The sequence below is a fragment of the Mesoplodon bidens genome (assembly GCF_964165515.1).
Source record: "Mesoplodon bidens genome assembly, chromosome: 3".
NCBI lineage: Eukaryota > Metazoa > Chordata > Mammalia > Artiodactyla > Ziphiidae > Mesoplodon > Mesoplodon bidens.
In genome coordinates, this window is record NC_138178.1 from 84,867,340 (window position 1) to 84,875,410 (window position 8,071).

Below are 8,071 nucleotides of genomic sequence, written 5' to 3' on the forward strand. Positions count from 1 at the left end.
AACGAACTTACGGTTACCAGCGGGGAATGGTGGGGGGAAGGGATAGTCAGGGAATTTGGAATTGACATGTACACAATGCTATATTTAAAGTGGATAACCAGAACACAAGTCCCTTAGCCTGTCAGTCGGCCAGTCCGCCAGCCCGGTACCCCGCGCGCCTTGGCCTTCGTCGCCGACGCACAATCTCTTTGGCCTGAAGCGCGGACGAGGAGCTTGCCATGGCGACGTAAATCTCAGTGCAGCTGAAGAAGACCTCAGAGGTAGACCTGGCCAAGATGCTGGTGAAGTTCATCCAGCAGATGTACCCAAGCGGCTTGGAGGAGCAGGCTGAGTACTGCGCGGGGCAGGGAGCTCAGCAAGCTGTGCCATGCTGTGCTCGGCCGACTGCTGGACAAGCACCAGGGCGCACTTGAGATGCTGCTGAGATATTATGATCAGATCTGTTCCACTGAACCCAAATTCCCATTTTCTGAAAACCAGACCTGCTTGACATTTACCTGGAAGGATGCTTTTGATAAAGGTTCACTTTTTGGAGGATCTGTAAAATTGGCTCTTGCAAGTCAAGGTTATGAAAAGACCTGTGTGGTGTTCAGTTGTACAGCCTTAGCTAGCCAGATTGCAGCAGAATAGAACATGGATAATGATAAAGGATTGAAAATCGCTGCTAAGCATTATCAGTTTGCTAGTGGTGCCTTTTTGCATATTAAAGAGACGGTTTTATCTGCCTTGAATAGAGAGCCCACTGTGGACATATCTCCAGATACCATTGGGACCCTCAGTCTTATCATGCTGGCACAGGCCCAAGAAATATTTTTTTTTAAAGCCACTAGAGATAAAATGAAAGGTGCCATCATAGCTTAATTGGCTATTCAGGCTGCAGATTATTCTGGTGATGTTTTAAACAGTGTCCATACAAAGATACTCTCCCCAAGTATTTGTATTTCCAGGAGGTGTTTCCTGCCCTGGCTGCAAAGCACTGTATCATGCAGGCCTATGCTGAATATCACCAGCCTATCCCGGCAAAACAGCAGAAGAAATTTGGAGAAGAGATTGCAAGGTTACAGCATGCAACAGAATTGATTAAAACAGTGACATCTCGCTATGATGAGTATGTCAATGTGAAGGAACTGTCTGACAAAATCAACCATGCCCTTACTGCAGCAAAGAAGGAGAATGACTTCATCTATCACGATCGAGTTCCAGACCTTAAAGATCTAGACCCTATTGGCAAAGCCACACTTGTGAAATCTATGCCAGTCAACATACCCATCAGTCAGAAATTCACTGATCTGTTTGAGAAGATGGTTCCTGTGTCAGTACAGCAGTCTTTGGCTGCCTATAATCAGAGGAAGCGGATTTAGTTAACAGATCAATTGCTCAAATGAGAGAAGCCACCACTTTGGCAAGTGGGGTGTTAGCTTCACTTAATCTGGGTGTTAGCTTCACTTAATCTTCCAGCAGCAATTGAAGATACATCTGGAGATACTGTACCTCAGTCTATACTGACTAATTCCACATGTGATTGAAAAGGGAGGCATTCAGACTGTTGATCAGTTGATCAAAGAGCTACCTGAACTTCTACAAAGAAATAAAGAAATCCTAGATGAGTCATTAAGACTGATGGATGAAGAAGAAACAACTGACAATGATTTAAGAGCAAAATGCAAGGAACGCTGGCAAAGGACGCCATCCAATGAACTCTATAAGCCTTTAAAAGCAGAGGGAAGCAACTTCAGATCTGTTTTGGATAAAGCTGTGCAAGCATATGGACAGGTGAAAGAGCGTTACCAGGCTCACTGGGACACCACTGCACTTCTGTGTAAGCCGGAGCGGGAGCTGAATGCTGCCATCCCGTCTGCTAAACCGACGAAGACCATGCAGGGCAGCGAGGTTGTAAATGTCTTAAAATCCTTATTGACAAATCTTGATGAAGTAAAGAAGGAAAGAGAGGGGCTGGAGAATGACCTGAAATCAGTGAATTTTGACATGATGAGCAAATTTTTGACTGCTCTGGCTCAAGGTGGTATGATCAATAAAGAAGCTATTTCTGTTACTGAACTGGATCGAATCTATGGGGGTCTTACAACTAAAGTCCAAGAATCTCTAAAGAAACAGGAAGGACTTCTTAAAAATATTCAGGGCTTCCCTGGTGGCACAGTGGTTGAGAGTCCGCCTGCTGATGCAGGGGACACGGGTTTGTGCCCCGGTCCGGGAAGATTCCACATGCCGCGGAGCGGCTAGGCCCGTGAGCCATGGCCACTGAGCCTGCGCGTCTGGAGCCTGTGCTCCGCAACGGGAGAGACCACAGCAGTGAGAGGCCCGCGTGCCGCAAAAAAAAAAAAAAGAAAAAAAATATTCAGGTCTCACACCAGGAATTTTCAAAAATGAAACAGTCTAACAATGAAGGTAATTTAAGAGAAGAAGTTTTGAAGAATTTAGCTGCTGTATATGACAACTTTGTTGAACTTGTAGCTAATCTGAAGGAGGGCACAAAGTTTTACAATGAGCTGACTGAAATACTCTTTAGGTTCCAGAACAAATGCAGTGATATAGTATTTGCACGGAAGACAGAGAGGGATGAACTCTTAAAGGACTTGCAACAAAGCATTGCCAGAGAACCTAGTGTTCCTTCAATTCTTACACCTGTGTATCAGTCCTCTCCAGCAGGGGGACACAAGCCAACACCTCCAACTCCAGCGCCAAAAACCATGCCACCTACTAAGCCTCAGCCCCCAGCCCGGCCTCCACCTCCTGTGCTTCCAGCAAATCAAACTCCTCCTGCGATGCTACTGCTCCAGGTTCAGCTCCAGCTCCAGCTCCAGCGAGTACTGGGACCACAGCACCAGCTCCATCACAAACTCCTGGTTCAGCTCCTCCTCTGCAGGCCCAGGGATCCCCATACCAACCTATCCAGGGTATCCTGGGTATTGCCAAATGCCCATGCCCATGGGCTATAATCCTTACGCAAATGGCCAGTACAATATGCCATATCCGCCAGTGTATCACCAGAGCACTGGACAGGCTCTGCACCCAGGACCCCAGCAGCCTTCATACCCCTCCCCTCAGCCACCACAGCAGCCTTACTATCCACAGCAGTAATATGTCAGCTCAGAAGCTCAGCTGGTTCAGCTCAAAGGGAAAGAAATACCAACCCTGCAATAAGTGTACTAAACCCTTCACTCTGGTTAATATAACGTACTCTAATGTACTGAATGCAGTGTATAATTTCTGTCTGTGGCTAGAAGTTGTGCCCCAGTTCCACGTTTGATTGCACATGGGCCATGTGCTGCTGTTGCAGTATAAAGACTAATTATAATAGGATTTGAAATAAATTACATTACAGTTCATAAAAGCTGAAAATGAGAAATTAAACCCACAAGTGAAACATTTGAAATTATTATACTTATGTCTACGTAAGACATGACTGGAACATCAGATGCTTACAATGATGGTTTCAGTACTGATATTCAAGAAAACTAAGTTACCTTTCTCCTTTGGTTTATTGCTTTGGTTTAATTTTCATTATGCTATTTTGCATAATCAAAACATTGTAAATCTTATAATTTAAAAATAAGTTCCTTAAGAACAGTTAAAAAAATAAAATGGATAACCAACAAGGACCTACTGTATAGCGCAGGGAACTCTCCTCAATATTATGTAACAACCTAAATGGGCAAATAATTTGAGGAAGAATAGATACGTGTATGGGTTTGCCAAAAAGTTTGTTCATTTTTTTCCGTAAGATGGCTCTAGTAGCACTTAGTTGTCTTTAACTTCATTCGAAACAATTTTGTTAGATTGTGTTCTGACAGCTGTCATAGCAGCATACATTTAAAAAAACTTATCAAAATTGGTGAATTTTTGGGTAGACATTTTAATATTGAACATGGAAGAAAAAAGCAACATTTCTGGCATACTATGCTTTATTTCAAGAAAGTTAAAAATGCAACTGAAATGAAAAAAAAGATTTGAGCAGTGTATGGAGAAGGTGCTGTGACTGATCAAACACGTCAAAAGTGGTTTGCAAAGTTTTGTGCTAGAGATTTCTCACTGGATGATGCTCTACAGTCGGGTAGACCAGTTGAAGTTGATAGCGATCAAATCGAGACAGTAACTGAGAAAAATCAACGTTATACCACATGGGAGATAGTCAACATACTCAAAATATCCAAATCAAGCAATGAAAATCATTTGCACCAGCTTGGTTATGTTAATCGCTTTGATGTTTGGGTTCCACATAAGCTAAGTGAAAAAAACCTTCCTGACCATATCTCTACATGCGATTCTCTACTTAAACATAATGAAAACATTCCATTTTTAAAACAAATTGTGAAGGGAGATGAAAAGTGGATAGTGTACAATAATGTGGAACAGAAGTGATCGTGGGGCAAGTGAAATAAACCAGCAACCACACCAAAGGCCAGTCTTCATCCAAAGAAGGTGATGTTGTGAATATGGTGGGATTGGAAGGGAGTCCTCTATTATGAGCTCCTTCCTGAAAACCAAACGACTAATTCCAACAAGTACTGCTCCCAATTAGACCAACTCAAAGCAACACTTGAGGAAAAGCTTCCAGAATTACTCAACAGAAAACGCATCATCTTCCATCAAGATAACACAAGACTGCATGTTTCTTTGATGACCAGGCAAAAACTGTTACAGCTTGGCTGGGAAGTTTTGATTCACCCACCGTATTCACCAGACATTGCACCTTCAGATTTCCATTTATTTCAGTATTTACAAAATTCTCTTCATGGAAAAAATTTCAATTCCCTGGAAGACTGTAAAAGGCACCTGGAACAGTTCTTTGCTCAAAAAGATAAAAAGTTTTGGGAAGATGGAATTATGAAGTTCCCTGAAAAATGGCAGAAGGTAGTGGAACAAAATGGTGAATACGTTGTTCAATAAAGTTCTTGGTGAAAATGAAAAATGTGACTTATTTTTACTTAAAAACTGAAGGAACTTTTTGGCCAACCCAGTATATGTATAACTGAAGCACTCTGCTGTACACCTGAAACCATCACAACATTGTTAATCAACTATACTCCAATATAAACTAAAATGTTAAAAAAAAATCAGTACTGAATTAATACTCTGGCTCAGAGATACTCTAACTGATCCCAGAACCCAAGTGAACGAGATGCAGGCATCCTAAAAATTCAACGATGGGTATTAGTAAAGAAGGAAACACTTGAACTTGGAATTATCTGGATCATCTATATGGCCTAAACATATGTGGAAATACTTCTATGTACCTGGATATGACTGTAGTGAAGTCTAGATGATCATCCAAATAATCCAGATCCCCAAAAGAAAGGCCAGGATTTTAGACTTAATGTATCCACATTAATTCACTGGATATTTATAAACACACAGTTTACTTTGCCTCTGGCTGCAGCTGTACAGTAGACAGAAACAGACTTTGGATCAGTGTACTTCACCCATCCAATTCCCTTGAACATCTACTGTCCTTAATATGTACACATGTAGCCAAGTCTATCGCCTATACAGTCAAAGTGAAGTGGAAGGTGGATATAGTTATATACAGATAATGCAGATTAAAAAGTATGCTGGCAGGGAGATCAGCTCAGTGCTTTGTAACCAGCTAGAAGGGTGGGATAGGGAGGGTGGGACGGAGGGAGACGCAAGAGGGAAGAGATATGGGGATATATGTGTATGTATAACTGATTCACTTTGTTATAAAGCAGAAACTAACACACCATTGTAAAGCAATTATACTCTGATAAAAATGTTAAAAATAAATAAATAAATTAAATACCTAACCCTTAAAAAATAGATACAGCCATCACCTGACATGTCATAATATTAAAAATCAAACAAAATAAAAAACCTACATGGATAATTTTTTTTAAAAATAGTATGCTGGGGGAAACTGGGGTGAGAGTTGGGGGAAAGGCAAGGACAGGAAGAGAGGAAGTGTTGGTTTTCAGGACCTAAGCAAACTGTCCCAATCAAATTATCTGGGCAATTGTTCAACCTGCAACTCTCTTTGTCCTATACTGACAAAATTCATATGTATATACAGGCTTGGCTTAAGGAATTTGGAATGTCATTAACTTTTCAGTGGGCTGACGAACATATATTTGAGAATCCTGTTTTCTCTTCAGAATTTTGCCTCATTGTTTAAGTATTAATTGTCACTCTGAATTTGCTGTGGATTCTGTTTTCACCAGCTCTCAAAGAACTAGGATGTATAAATTATTAGAGAAATGCATGCATATAAGGGTTCTATCATTTTCAAATTGTGAGGAAAACTGTAGTCTCCTGTCTTTGGATGTTCCAGACACCTGCCTCTGCCTCTGCCTTCACTGACATCTTACTCTTCCCTCCCCCAAATGGAAAATCATCTCATTCAGAAAGGCCCCACATATTCAGAAATGCCAGCTGGAAGTTGTCACTTTTTATTTCTAAGCAGTAGCCCTCAACATTCATGGTGCTAATATTCCACAGAAGTGTGTGGCATTGACCCACGGAAAGAATGTTAGCTGGACCCTCCTCAATCTCCAGCATTAGTTGGTCTCTGGGACTGAAACTCTCACCTGTACCTGTAGAAAGTCTGGCTAAATTAAACTTTGTCAAATTGACAACATGAAAGGAATTTGTGTACTTTCAGCTGGACCTGTCAAAGTCTTAAGTTAAGAGAAATGGAAGTTGAGCCTGTGGCCCAGGTGATTTTTTAGTTCCTTTCAGCTCTACAAATCTATAAAAAAGGAGGCAATGAAGCCTTGAATCTGGGCTCAGCCTTTTCTTAAATGTATGCTTTGGTCAAGCTCTTTAGTCTTTCATACTTCAGTTTTCTCATCAATCCAATGGGGATAATAAATTCCTCATAAGGTTGATGTGGCGATTAAAGAGATAATTTACGTGCCACTCTCAGCACAGTGTCTGGTATAGGGCAACATCTCAATAAGCCCTGGGCCTGAAAATAATGATGCTCACTAATTAGGCTGATCATGACACCCTGAAACCTCCTTTCGTGCAGTGGAGGGGGCTGAAGATGTGCCAGATGCTTCAACATTACGATCCCATTTTAAGCTTCATGACAACTCTCACGTTAGTATGATTGCCCCAGGAAGCCCCACATTACTGACGATAAGACAGAGGCCAAGGGATTTGGGGAGACTTGCCCTCAAGGACCCAGCCAGTAAAGGAGCTGGATTCTAGTCCATTTCTCATCCCAAAGTCTTGGCCCCTCCATCATGCCACCTCTTTGCAGCAGGACTCACTGCTGGAAGGCTGAGGAGTGTAGTCCCAGGTTCCTGGCTCTCCCCCATGTGGTGTTGGGTAAACACCTTTCAAGCCTTGCTCATTCCCTACCTCATTACCCAAAGAATCTAAGTCAGGAAATAGTTTAGTTTCTTCATCTAGAAAATCTGGATGATTCTACCTGCCTTACCCACTTCCATGCATGTTTGGAGGATCTTTCTCGAGAGGTAGTGCACGGGAAAGTGTTGTAAAACTTCACTTAGTGTAAGGTGGTAGTATTAACATGTGGATTCCATCAGCTGCCTCAACTGGAAATTATCAGATTCCATTAAGCTATTACCTATCCACTAGGAACACTTCTAGTTTTGCACAATTTCAATTCATTTCAGATGTGGTGCTGCATGAAAAAAAATAGACAGTGGAGAAAAAAGTAGTAATTTACTATAAACACACAGGGGGCAAACTAGACCTCATGATAGCCATAACATTCTCTCCATTTACGCCAAACTGACAAGTTCTAAGAAGCCCATTATGATGGAGACAGCTGTTAGGCAATCTCTTCTTTTGGCAAGGATGTCAGCTATGAAAGAAATAGTCAGTCCCTCATCTGATTATCTCCAAATGGCCAGGTGTTTGGCATGGAGGAGACCCAGCCAGACACAGGCACGGAGGCTTCCTCTTCTAGCCTAGTGCAGCCTGGATGGATGAGGAGGTGAGAACACTTCACTCTTCTGCCTCCTTCCCATTCCAGTTTATTGTGACATGTGTTCATTCTTTCAGACCAAGAAAAACAATAGTAACTGTACTTACTTTCTTATCATATTAAGTCCTTTACATAACCATT

General features: G+C 41.8%; 1 pseudogene across 1 annotated transcript; it reads left to right on the top strand.

Annotated features, from left to right (window-relative positions):
* The first annotated feature begins 233 nt into the window (after positions 1 to 233).
* On the top strand, positions 234 to 3,234 carry LOC308614035 (programmed cell death 6-interacting protein-like; annotated as a pseudogene). The gene is made up of 2 exons: positions 234 to 2,139; positions 2,361 to 3,234. The product of its transcript is annotated as a programmed cell death 6-interacting protein-like (transcript).
* The last annotated feature ends 4,837 nt before the right edge of the window (positions 3,235 to 8,071 follow it).